At 34.1% G+C, this 13629-nt stretch overlaps 1 protein-coding gene across 1 annotated transcript in view; it reads right to left on the bottom strand.

Annotated features, from left to right (window-relative positions):
- The window catches only part of KIF6 (kinesin family member 6), a 4303753-nt gene that overhangs the window by 3050041 nt on the left and 1240083 nt on the right, over window positions 1–13629 (bottom strand). The gene's annotated exons all lie outside the window — the stretch shown is intronic.

Raw genomic sequence — 13629 nt, 5'->3', positions numbered from 1 at the left:
TCAAAAAAAGCCTCAAGCTATACTTTAAAATTCACTGGCTATGTCCTTGTTCAAAACCCGACTAGATCCTCCTCTATAGTCTGTAATCATGTTACGTTGCATAGTCAATTTGCCAACACTGTTTTAAAAATGTATGATTATATTACCTGCTTGCTCAACTGGAGCCTGTAAACTGTGTGTAACCTGTAATCATGTTGTGATTTTTACTGTATGTTCTACCTTGGCAGCTTTTCTCCCCAGGCCTTTGCAGAAAATGGACATGTATCCAGTCGGACTATCCCGGTCAACAAATTAACTAGGTCTTGCTCAAAATCACTTCTTACCTTTGTAGGGGAGTAACTACTTCTGTAGATTTCCATGTTGTCAGTATTAAGAATTATGGGAAGGTGAGAGACATCAGCAGGCAGTTTGTGAATTAATAACAAGAATAATATTGGAGACAAAACTTGATTCTTGTAGTACAACTTTGTGTGAGAGAGCTAAAGGAGATGAAGTACACCCTAAATAAATTCTGAAGTATCCACTATCAAGAAAGGATTTGAACCATTCAAGGGCTTGCCATGTTGATCCTGGATGTTAGCAAGGAGGAGAGATGGAGAGTGTAATCAACTAAACTAAATGCTTTTATAATGTCAATTAACAAGAAGACTGCAAGCAAACCTCATTTTATGTTCTGTTGTCACTGCATGTAATGCTATTACTGTACTCCTTCTAGAACAGAAAAAAATGTTGGCAGCATGATAAAAGTGGGTACGTTTTAATACACTCCGAGAGCTAGCTGTATATTAGTTTTTATAATATTTTGCTAGGGTAGGTAGTACTGAGATTGTCTGGAAGTCATTTCAGGAGGTGGGCTTAGTATTTCTGGGAAAGAGCTTAATTTTGGCTATTTTCCATTGGCTGAGTACATTTCCTTTCCTGAGACAAAGGTTAAACAGGTGGTTGAGGAGTTGTAGGATACAGTCTTGACGAGAACAATAAACCAGGGGTGAAGGCTGTTTCCTCTGATATGCATCAGTAGGGACTTTAATAGTATTTCAATACTCTTTCATTTTATTACTTTGAAGTAGGAGAAGGATGAATCAGAGAGTGCTTTTGATGTGAATGCGGGGGATCAGTTCTACAGGGCTGGAAGAAATGGAAATTTGGCTATAAAGTATAATGTATTCTGGGATTCTGATGAAGTAGGAATGCAGCCAATACTGAAATAATATTTTGGCACATAATATCCTGTTATTTTGTTGACTAACCTTCAGGATTGTTGTTCTTGCACCTCCTAGTCACTTTTGTTTGCTAGATTTCTTATAAGTACAAATTTTCTCAGTTAAATAAGGAAAGGGAGGGGGGCGAAGCCTAGATGGCACTCTGAAAGCAGCACTTTTTTAGAGCTCCTTAAAACTACTTTAAATAACAGGAAATTATTATTTTTTTATTTTGGAAAAAGCAGTTAATTATTGTTCCTTAGTATTTTTATTACTAGTATTTCAACTTTGGAATATATTCTTCAAGAATTTCCTATCAGAAATCTCTGGAGTTTAAAGCTGATCTGGGAAGAGGAGTGGCTCAAAGAATTCACATGCAGAATCTACTCTGAGGAAAGAAATTCAATTGATGTCTTCAACTCTATAAGAACTATCTATTAAAATGGACAGGTTTAAAGACAACTTGGAAAACCTGAGAGAAAGTTGTCATACTCAAACTGAAACTTTTAAAGAACTTCTTCAGCAGCATCAAGCTAAAATATTAAGTATTGAAGAGTCCTTATCTGACATAGATGGAAGGCTCAAACATGAGGAAACCTAGGGTGATTTTCTTCAACAGCAGAATAAATGGCTTATTAACAAGCTAGACGATATGAAAAATAGAGAAAGAAGGACTAATATGAGAATCTTTGGTTTACCGGAAAAATCTGAAGGAGATGACATAATCTCTTTCCTTAATTCATGGTTACCTGACATCCTAGAACTGAAAGAAGGATTCTTTTATGGTATAGAAAGAGCCCACCAAGCCATTGGGAAACCCATTCCTACATCTTCAACCTCCACACCCAGGTCAGTCGTGGTTAAATTTCTCTCTTATCTAGATAAAGAGCTTGTTCTTAAATGTGCTTGGAGAAAGTCTCCTCTGAAGTACAAGCAAAATCTAATTAGATTTGACAATGACTTTTCCTTCAGAGTTTTAGAAATGCGAACGAAAGCCTGGCCACTGGTAAAGTTACTTAACCAAAATAAAATGTATTTATTTATTTATTTAACATTTGTTGACCGGGAAAGTCTGACTAGGTTCCACAGAGCCTATTTTCAACGGAGGCCTGGGGAGAAATGCTCGACACATGTCTTTGGAATGTGGGAGGAAACCGGAGTACCCGGAGGAAACCCACGCGAACACAGGGAGAACATGCAAACTCCCCACAGAAGGCACCCCAGCCGAGAATCGAACCGGAGAACCTCTTGCTGTGAGGCGACAATGTTAACCGCTGCACCACTGCGCCACCCACAACTAGCATACCCTGCAAAATTAGGATTTTCACTTCAAATGAAACAAAGACATTTAACGACATTGAGGAAGCAATAACTTTCATCAAGAACAACAGCATGGTCACAGTTCTGGAGGAAATGGACTGGTCTTTTACTACATCACTAAAAAGATCCCTTGTGAAAAACAATTGGATTGATGTAAAAAAAAAAAAAAAAAAAAGCAAAGAACTGACAAAAAAGTGTTCCTTCTATTGCTTCTCTCAAAGAATCAACTAAAACTAAAAATTCATGCTAAAGGTAACAAAATATGTATTTGTCTACTCAATTTTTCAAGCATTTTACAAAGTAACTGCTAATAATATAAATACTCCATTTACATACAACAGACTTAATGACTGACCAATATACTGGTGCTTAGTAACGACAGTCATTTGTTTAAACTACTCTCTCTCTTGTGTGATGGTGAAGTATAAAAACGATGGTTGGGGAAGAAAATATTTAATATTAATGTAAGTTATACTACAAATATTAAATATACAAAATTTGTTTTGAATCTAATAGGCAAGGGTTGCTTATTGGCATGCAAGTTTAAATGTGTTTTTGACTCATTGAGTCATTTGTAATGAAACATGATTTAATTTAAATTCAGACAATGGACAGATCCTGATGACATATTTAACAAATAATGTTATGGGTTTCAGTTAAGGGTTTTGTTTCCTGCAAAAAAGTAAAGAGAAGTCCTTTTGTTACATGAGACATGCAGGAAATCTTCACTGCTTAGTTTGCAAGCTTCTTTAGTGTACTATGCGCACTATCGTGAAGGCAGAATGCTTGTTTGATAAAGTTAAGTGCCAGAACACAATAAATATAACTCAATGTATCACAGTTAAGTCATTATACTTTCCAAATTAGTCTAAGTTTTAGAAATACAGTTTCAGGACATCACAAAGTGTTGTTTGAATATTTAGCTTCCGTTTTATAGATATGCAAAGAAACCCCTGTAAAACAAAGTGCTGTGTTAATAGAATCATTCTCTGTTTATCTGCTGAATAACTTTATAGTTAGTGAAGAAACACAGTTAAAGTCCTGATTTATCTTACTACAGGAGATGATGTAGATGCAAGCATACGATGCTAATGTAAAATCACATTACACTTCCTTATGGCCTTAAAGTGACAGTACTGCCATAAATAGTATAACTGTTCAATATATGTTCTGTATGAAAGAAGGGATGGAAAGATGATATTACGAGGTATGAATATATTATAGTTTACTAATAGACATTATAAAACAGAAATAAAATGAATGCATTTATACATGCAAAGTTGAAATATTCAGCATTAGACCCATTATTAGATATCTTGAAGTTCTTCATGAATGTGCATAATTTAGTTAATAACCAAAGAAGAGAAACGACTTAAGAAATCTGCATGTTATCATATTCAACGAAGTATCAAAGGAAGACATGTTATGTTTGAAAATAGCTACTTGACTAGATAAGAAAGGAATGTGTAAGATATAAACTGATACTGGGTCTTTACAAGCATGCATTGAGACAAATTTCATATTTATTGTATTGAACTATAGCTTACTATAATAGACATAGAATGCAAAATAGTAAACAGTCTGCAACAAGTTATTTAATTCAGACAAACATGGTTAACCTACAAGACTACATTATTAATGGAATTTCTCTTGCTGAAAAATGGTTGTAAAGGCATTCTTACCATGAAGCTAACTAAATGAATATCTTATCTACTTTTAATAATTGTCATTATCTAACTTACATCTATTATTAATGCTTAGTTATTGTAATGCAGCTTTAAAATGAATTGTTTTTTCTAACTGATATTATACGAATGTGGAATAGTAATTTAGGACCTTGCTCATCACATGCAATAGACTACTTGAGGCTCTCAGTAATCTAATAACAAATTAACTCTCTATTGAAGTTTAAGGTTAAGTAACAATCATGATATAGAGCTCTTCCATGTGTAAGTGTTGTATAGCACAGCCTTGAGCAGCACTCGTATATGCATTGGAGTTTATATATATGCAGAACTTTATAGTTCTCATATCTAAACTAATCCATTAGAGTGATGACAGATCTTAGAAATTGTTTAATTCTCTGAGTTTATAACTGTTATTAGTGTAAACAAATTGCACAACACTGACTAAAGTATGCCCTATAAGGCAGTTACGAAATGATCTGGTCATCATATAGATACTCATAAAAGATGTAAGGAAAATTAATTATCGAACACATTACACGATAATTCACTTATATTATACAAATACATTATTAAAATTGAAACATACCCGAATTAATGCACACAATGTAATATATGATAAAATTTTAGAGCTTGGAATCTATATCAAGTTATTTTATAGCAAGCACATTTCTAAAGTATCACTGATTAAATTAATCACATATATTTGATTTGATTGAATTGCAACCTCCAGAATAACTTTTCATTAATGTTTGGTTCAATTTTTGCAATGAAGGTTAATGGTTAATCTGACTGAGCTTTTTAGTTCACTCAGATGGGGAATGTTATACAGTCCATGTTTGTTAAAAGGTTATTCTAAATATTTGTTTATACACATGTATAAGTTCTACTATTGTACATTTGTTGATTTTCTCTTCTGGCCTCATTCAGATTCTAATTTACATAGTTTAAAAGGAAGTAACAGTCTCACCACTGAATTCAACGCATATATGGAGATTACACAACAAATAAATGACAAAATATCTTGTCATTATTTCAATCAAAACTCTTCAATAACAAATTAACGAGATGGACATAGTATTACTCTCATTAAATGTAGATGGATTAAATAACCCTATGAAAAGATCTAACTTACTTAAATACCTAAAAATAAATAAAGCACAAATAGTACTTTTGTAGGAAACTCAATTTAAAGCTAATGATAACCTCACATGGAACCCAAGTGACTTTTTAAAGCTATCTAACTCATCGTACAGTAAAAAAAAAAAACAGACAGGTATTAATACTTTGGAAGAAAAATATGATCAATCCTCAAGTTTTATATAACTATGAAGATAAGGATGGCCTTTTATCAATAGTAATAGTAAGATATAGTAATAGAATCTGGACATTGGTGAATTTGTATTGGTTTCTGGGTATAGGTGTAGGAACTATTAAAAAGTACATAGAACTTATCAACAAAACTTCTAAAGGTAACTTAATTTTGGAAGGAGATTTTAACTGTATCTTAGATAGCCAGGAGACCACCAACAAAAGACCCTTTCGTATTACACCTACAGGGAGAACTCTTAAAAAATGGATAGATAATTTGCAATTATTAGACTCATTTAGTCTTAAGAATGAAAGTTCATTACTATTCTCCTATAGTGACTATAGATTCAACACCCAAACAAGAATTGATAAAATATAAGTATCCCATGATTTAAAAATGAAAATATCACATTCTTCTATAATCCCCTGCCCCCTATCTGACCATAACTCGCTTATTCTTAGAATTCAAATGGATTTCAGAAGATTGACAACCACCAAGAGAATTTCAGCATATTTTACTAAACTAAAAGAGTTTAAGCCATGGTTAGACTTGGAAATAAAATATTTTTTAGGATACAAACGATACTAGTGACATAAATATAGTTATTTTATGGGATTCTCTAAAGGCATATCTTTATGGTAAAAATATTTCTTGGTGTAATAATAAAGCAAAGCAATGGGAATCAGAGCTAACATTCAAAATCAAATCATAGAAACTAACCTAAAGGTTTTAGAAGTTCCTGTTGTAAAAAAGAAGGAAATTGGAGAATTAAATAAAAAATACAATGATATCTTAATGCATAAAACCAATTTGGCCTTAGAAAAATTAAAATTAAATTCTTATTCAATCTCTCCTAAACATACGCATAATTTAGCAATGAGATTAAAAAGACTTTCCAATGCAAAAAATATTACAAACATAATTCATGAAGGGGATAACAAGAAAAATGTTTCAGATATAAGTGACATTTTGGACGCTTTTAAATTTTATTTTACAAAACACTACAATAATAATGACTCACGTCATAGCGATACAAACATATGCCTAGATCACTCAAACTTAAATAAAATACCAGACAGCATAAACATGAATATTCAAAAACAAATTACGTTAGAAGAAATTAATGAAAAAATTAAAAGAGGTAAAAATAACAAAGCCCCAGGCATAGATGGAATCGTTATAGAAATGTATAAACTATTCCCAACATCTGTCATAACAATACTACAAAAGGCACTAAACGAAACATATTCACATGGCACAATTCCACCTTCATGGAGATACTCATTGATTACACCTATTTTAAAGGAAAATAAAAATCCCAACTCATGTAGTTCATACTGACCTATTTCACTCCTCAATAATGACTACAAAATTCTTATGTCTATTCTGGTTAATAGGATTAAAAAATCTCTAACTCAAGTCATTAGTGATGACCAAACAGGGTTTATTTGCAACAGACACACCCATGATAACATGCAAAGAATTTTAACCACTATAGACATTTTAAATAAAGACAAAGCTGAAACTCTAATAGTCACATTAAATATTGAAAAAGCATTTGATTCACTAACTTGGAATTATCTATTCTACAAATTTATAATTTTCCTGCACAATTCATCACTTTAATAAAGAATATCGATAGAGAAAATTTGGCATATGTAAAATTAGGTCCATTCACATCAGAAGCAATTAAAATTAGTAAGGGTACCAAACAAGGATGCCCCATGTCTCCAATATTATTTGCCCTAGCAAATTAACTTTATTCCTCTGAGATTCGTTCAAACCCCAAAATTAAAGGCATTGACATTTATAATCAATTTAACTCCAAAATAATGCTTTTTGCCTATGATATTCTACTCACCTTGTTAAACTCAGATGAGTCTCTATGTGAATTAAACTCTTTAGCTGAAAAATTTCATCAGATTTCAGGTCCAAAAATGAATGCTTATAAATCGAATCATATACTATTAAATAATAAAAATAAATCAAATACTAACATAAATCAAATAGTTGGTAAACAGGTTTCCTCTCTAAATTATTTAGGGATTGTTTTATGTGAAAACCTAGAATTAACTTTATCTACAAATTACAACAATATCCTGAATGCCCTTAAATTATTATTAGGAAAATGGAATAAGTTGTATTTAACCTTCGAAGATAGATTGCAGCTAATAAAGATGGTCATTCTCCCAAAGGTAAACTACATTACACAAGCTATCCCTATAATTCCTAGCAAAAAAATGTTAAAAGATTTAAATAAAATCATTATAAGTTTCCTTTGGTACCCCCAAAAAACACAGAATAGCTTTTCTAAACCATATCAGGCCCAGGGCGATGGGAGGTATTAACTTTCCTGATTTAGAAACTTATATCAAAGCATCCATTTTCAAAACAATAATAAATTGGATAGATCCAAAATTTTCTTCAGCATGGAAAACATTACATACTGTTATTTTTCAAGAAGAATGTAAATTAGCACAACACATACAACTGAATGATCAGAATAATAAGCTCTGGTGTTTTATTTGTATTAACTTGCAATACAACTGCACCAAACCTACTAATCTAAATTATTTAAATTACATTTACAATACTTTTCGGAATTTTGTAAATAATAACGTTGACATCAAATTATGGTGCCAGTTATTAACACCACTTAAAATTACAAAAAACTTTGTCATGGAAAATCTGATAGTTTCAGATATGAATCAGTTAATTAATACATTTAATTTATCAAACACTGACTGGTTAGCTCTTAACACCCTAATAGCTTATGCAAAAGATCTATGTCTAACAATAGATAATTCCTCATTTAGTTCCATGCTCAAATTTATACTTCATTTATACGAAGTAATATATGGAGACTTTAATTGGACAAATTTTACTTAATCAGAAATTTTGGAATTTCATCACTAAAGATCATACATTATTCCTATCAAATGAGACCAAAAAAGATACATTATATTCTATAAAGTTAACCTAAAATATACAAAGTTGGAAAATCTTTGCCTGGAAGCTCCTTCATATAGCCTTTTATACTCCAAGTAAAATAGCAAGCTTTAGTAATATGAATGAAATACTATGCTGGAGGTGTTCCTTGAAATGTAATGCAGATTGGTCTCATATTATGTATGGATGTTCTTGTATAAAGAAATTTTGGGAAGATATTGGTGAATTTCTGTAAGCCATTTATACTGACTCTTTTACTTTGTCAAAGTTATTAATTCTCCTGAATATAAATGAAACCACTGCAATGAAAAGGAAAGACCGCTATCTTCTTTGGACTATAATGGCAGTATCAAAAAAATGCATCACAAGGAAATGGAACTCCACTATCAGCCCAACTATTGAGGATTTTCTAACTCTATTGAAAGAAGTAGCTTTTCTAGAAATCAAAGTCAAGGAAATGAGAATCTTTCCTAGGAAATGGACCAACAATCCCTGGGAGAAAGTTCTCTCCCTAATTGAGACAGTCAAGATGGTCACAAATTAACCTACATAAGAAGAGAGGTTGCAAGAAGTCATCATTTACTTTGTCTCACTCTTTGTTTAATAATGTATAGCGCCTGTATATATAATAATGATTGTACTCCTTTTATATATAACTGACTTGAGGCCATTGTGCATTTGTAAATAGTTATTTAACTTATTTTATTTGACTTACAAAAATCATTAACTATTGTTTCTAAAAAAATTTTGAATAAAATTATTTGAACAAAAAAAAATAAGGAAAGAGAAATGTTCCACTGACTTGAGGCTTCATCTCATAAAACTGTACAGTGTTTTAAGCTCTTCAGTGATTTACTGTATTTTAAGTGAAGTAAAATGTGGAAAAAATGAGGCTAAGATGAATGGGTCTCAGGCAGCTACAAGAGAGGCTTGGTTTGTTTGAAACTGTTTGTCCTGAAGGGCTTTAATATTTTTTCCAGATTCTGGTCTGAAGGTAACTAGTGAAATTGGTGGTTTTGTGTGCACATGTTAGACAGATTAGAACTGGGCAATAATCTTTAATGAATGGTGAAATTATGCAGAAGTTAAGAGATCATACTTAGAATGACTATTTTTTATTACAGGATCTAGGATGGAATAGTTGCCTGTTTTAAAGAGTGGTCTTGGGTTTTCAGTAACCACTTTTGTGAAGCCCTGTTTAGTAAGCAAGTCCAAAATTCCTAAACTGGAGGGGTTGAGAAGACTTATATTGAAATCATCCAGTATTACTGCAGCTTTGCTGTGTTTTACTACTTTTAAAATGTTACTTAGGAGAGCAGTAAAATTGATATGTTTTGCTGGAAGGGGAATATAATCTACCAATAAATTTCACAGTGTTTACCCTAAAATAAATGGTTAGATGGTTTGATGTGTTCACTTGAAATTAAGCTGTATGACTACATGTTTATTCTAATATTATCCCTTAGACAGTCATACTTCCCATTTTATTACCTGGTGTTACACTGAAAAGATATTTAACTCATTAGAAGTGAAGGATTAAATGAAGTGTGTCAGTTTTTACCTAGGATTCACTGATCACAAGTAAATCAAGTTTATGTGAGGCAAGAAATTATTGGATTTGTTCAAATTTCTTTAACATATTGCCTGCACTAACAAATCCAGAGGTGGGAGTTGTAGAGATATGAATGCAAATCTGGAGTCCTGGATTTGGTTCTAGATAGCTAGGTAGGAGATAAATGTACATTAGTAGGGCCAGTTGATTAGAAAACCTGAAGAATATATTGAGTGTTAAAAATTGGGCATACTTTTTGGTGAATGTTTTGAGAAACAAGTGTAAGAACACTTTAGATGGGGAGATTGCAATGGGTGGATGGAGACTGGAACTCTGGATTATGCAAGGAGTATAGAATGGAGTAATTGAGGAGGATGTTATGGGAGATGGTTTTGTTAGGTCTTTTTACAGATCAAATTAATTTTGGAAACTGAAAAATTGTTCATTGTGGGGGAGTAGTAGAAATGAGACTAGAATTACACAACAGGATGTGGGGTATGACAATTTTGGAACTATCTGGGTTGGTTTGAGAATACTGAACTGGTGGTATTTATGGTTAAGTATTATGTATTTATGTTAGGTCTTATATATAATGGAATATAAGTGGAAGAAAGAGGAACTTTGTAGGTTGTCTTTTTGGATGAGTTAAGGAACTATTTAAATTTATTGGCCATCCTACTGTATTCCATAGTACCAGAATACAAAAGTGACCACCCTCTTTCAATATATCTTGCTGTTTTAAAAATAGTGACTCTCCACTAAAACTTTACTTTTTAGACAGGTAAAACTTAACTTACCTACTTTCACATCTAACTCCTCTAGTGCACACTGCAGTATTTAGGATAAACCATTTTTTTCATATTACCTTTAAGCATCACTGTGACTAGCACTTGCTCTAAAACCTGCTGGAAAGCACTAGGAAGCCTTAAACTGATACAAGCACCCAACTCTCTTTGTTAATAATGGAGAAATTAATTGAAGGCACTAAGCCTATAATTGCAAAGTACCTTGCTAAGGTAAGGGAAAAAGTACAGTTGTGTACACTTACCATAAATGTAGATGTTCGAGTGTATTCACTGTTGCAGTCATTACATTTGGGTAATCTGCTGGCAGGTTGCCCTCAGTTGGCTTGAATTCCAAAGTCTTGGATCCTGCATTGGTTGCTGTCTTCTCTTCCATGACGTCAGGTCATCAGGGGTATTAAACATGCAGCAGACGCCATTTTCTTTAGTTTTTCTTGCCCCCGATGTCAGGTGCCCCCAAAAAGGTAGCAATATTATAAATATTAATATATATATATATATATATATATATATATATATATATATATATATACACACACATATATATATATATATATATATATATGTATGCATCAATATAAACTTTACCTTCATCTACAAGCAAATACACCACATACGTTGTAGAAGATAGAGAAGGAAAGATAAACTGTTTAATGACAGGGGGATGGCAGGAGGGTAACCTCGACTGCAACAGTGAATACACTCGAACATCTACATTTATGGTACGTGTACACAACTGTACTATGTTCTTCATGTTTCTCTGTTGAAGTCATTACATTTGGGTAGAATCCCAAAGCTATGGTTGGGAGGCTGTAGTTAAACAGCATTAGATGAGGCTATAAGGCCCTGCAGCACTACAGTGGCAAAGCCTGCCCTGGACTTAGAGTAGAGAGGCAAATGGTAATGCTTTGTAAAGGTGTGAACAGAACTCCAAGTAGCAGCCTCTAGAATGTCCTTGGTTGGTACTCCTCTGAGAAAGGCTGCTGAAGTAGCTGCAGCCCTGGTGGAGTGAGACCTAATGCCCTTGGGCACAGGTTTGCCATGGTGTAAGTAGCAGAAAGGAATGGAGTGGCTTATCCACTTTGAAATAGTCTGCTTTAAAATAGCCTTTCCTTCTGTTCCTGCAGCATATGACACTAGTAATTGCTCAGTTTTTCTTAGAGCTTTAGTCCTGCTCAAGTAGAATCTTAGCTGACTGTGTACGTCCAAGGAATGCAGAATTCTCTCACCTTTGTTATGCGGATTTGGATAAAAAATTGGCAAATTAATTGTTTGGTTAAGAGACACACTGGAAATGACCTTAGGCATAAAAGTAGGATTTGTCCTCAGAGACACCCTGTCTTGGTAAAATATCATAAAAGGCTCTACGGCCATGAGGGCCTGTAGCTCTGAAACTCTTCTTGCTGAAGTAATTGCAAGTAGCAGAGCTGTTGATAAGAACTTTATATCAGCGGTAGCAGCTGGTTCAAATGGAGGCAGGGTGAGCTTTTCCAACACATAATTGAGGTCCCATGTAGGTAATGGTGATCTTATAGGAGGCCTTAAATTTTTGGCTCCTCTAAGATACTGCTTTAGTAAAGGATGAGAAAAGATTGGTGGTTCTGTATTGTGATGAGCCGAAATGGCAGAGGCATGGATTTTGATTGATGAGAAAGATAGGCCTTTGTCAAGTATCTCAGTTAAGTATTGTAATATCTGAGGAATATGTGGTTCTGCTGTATCAGTTCCTTGTGCTTGATTCCAAGCACAGAATCTCTTCCATTTGTCAGCATAAGATTTTCTAGTACTAGGCCTTCTGGCTTCCAAAATGACATCCATCACAGCTTTACTGAGAGGTATCGTTTGTATAATTACAGGATTAGCCATGCTGCCAGGTTCAGAGTCTGTAGTTGATTGTGCAGGATCTGATTGTTTTGCTGGGACAGTAGTTGTGGTTTTTGAGACAAGGTCCAAGCTGGGTATTGAGACAAGCTTCTTAGGATTGGGTATCAGTATTGGTGGGGCCAGTCCGGGGCAATTAATATCATCTTTGGCTTCTCCTGTCTGACTTTTAGAAGGACCTTGGGTAGAAGAGGCAGAGGAGAAAAGGCGTAAACTGATAGATTTTTCCAACTGAAGGATAGGGCACCCACTTTCTATGCTTGTCTGTGATGTACTTGTCCAGAATCTTTTCAGTTGATAATTTTGAGGAGAGGCAAATAGATCTATGTCTGGGCTCCCCCATTTCTCTGTTATCATGCTGAAGACTTGTGGATTTAGTTTCCACTCGTGAGGATCCATAAGGTTTCTGCTTAAATCGTCTGCCAAAGTGTTTTTTCTTGGCAGGAATTGAGCTTGAAGATGTATTTGGTAGGTCAAAGATGTGTCCCACAGTGCCATGGCTAATCTGCAAAGGGGGTATGAGTGTGTGCCCCCTTGCTTGTTTATATACCACATGACTGTGGTGTTGTCCGTCTTTATCAGTAGTTGTCTTGGATGAAGTAAGTCCTTGAAGGCTGTTAGGGCATTTTGAACGGCTAGCATCTCTTTCTGGTTGATATGTAGATGCATATGATATGGTGCCCATATGCCCTGAATGCATCTTCCTGCCATTTGGGGCCCCCAGGCATAATCTGATGCGTCTGTTAAGGTTTGGCTGGCAGGGGATGCAGTGAAGGGCCATCCCATGTTTTGGTTACAGGCCTTTGCCCACCAAAGAAACTCCTGTTGCAGGCAGGGAATGAGAGGAATCATTGTTTCCAGACTGTGTGGATGTTGACTCCATAAACTTTTTAGGTACCATTGAAGTTTCCTCATATGCAGTCTT

The sequence above is a fragment of the Protopterus annectens genome, chromosome 1.part1 (assembly GCF_019279795.1).
Source record: "Protopterus annectens isolate FY-2018-M chromosome 1.part1, PAN1.0, whole genome shotgun sequence".
NCBI lineage: Eukaryota > Metazoa > Chordata > Ceratodontiformes > Protopteridae > Protopterus > Protopterus annectens.
Note: the sequence above shows the minus strand (reverse complement) of the source record. Positions and strands in the feature narration are given on the sequence as shown.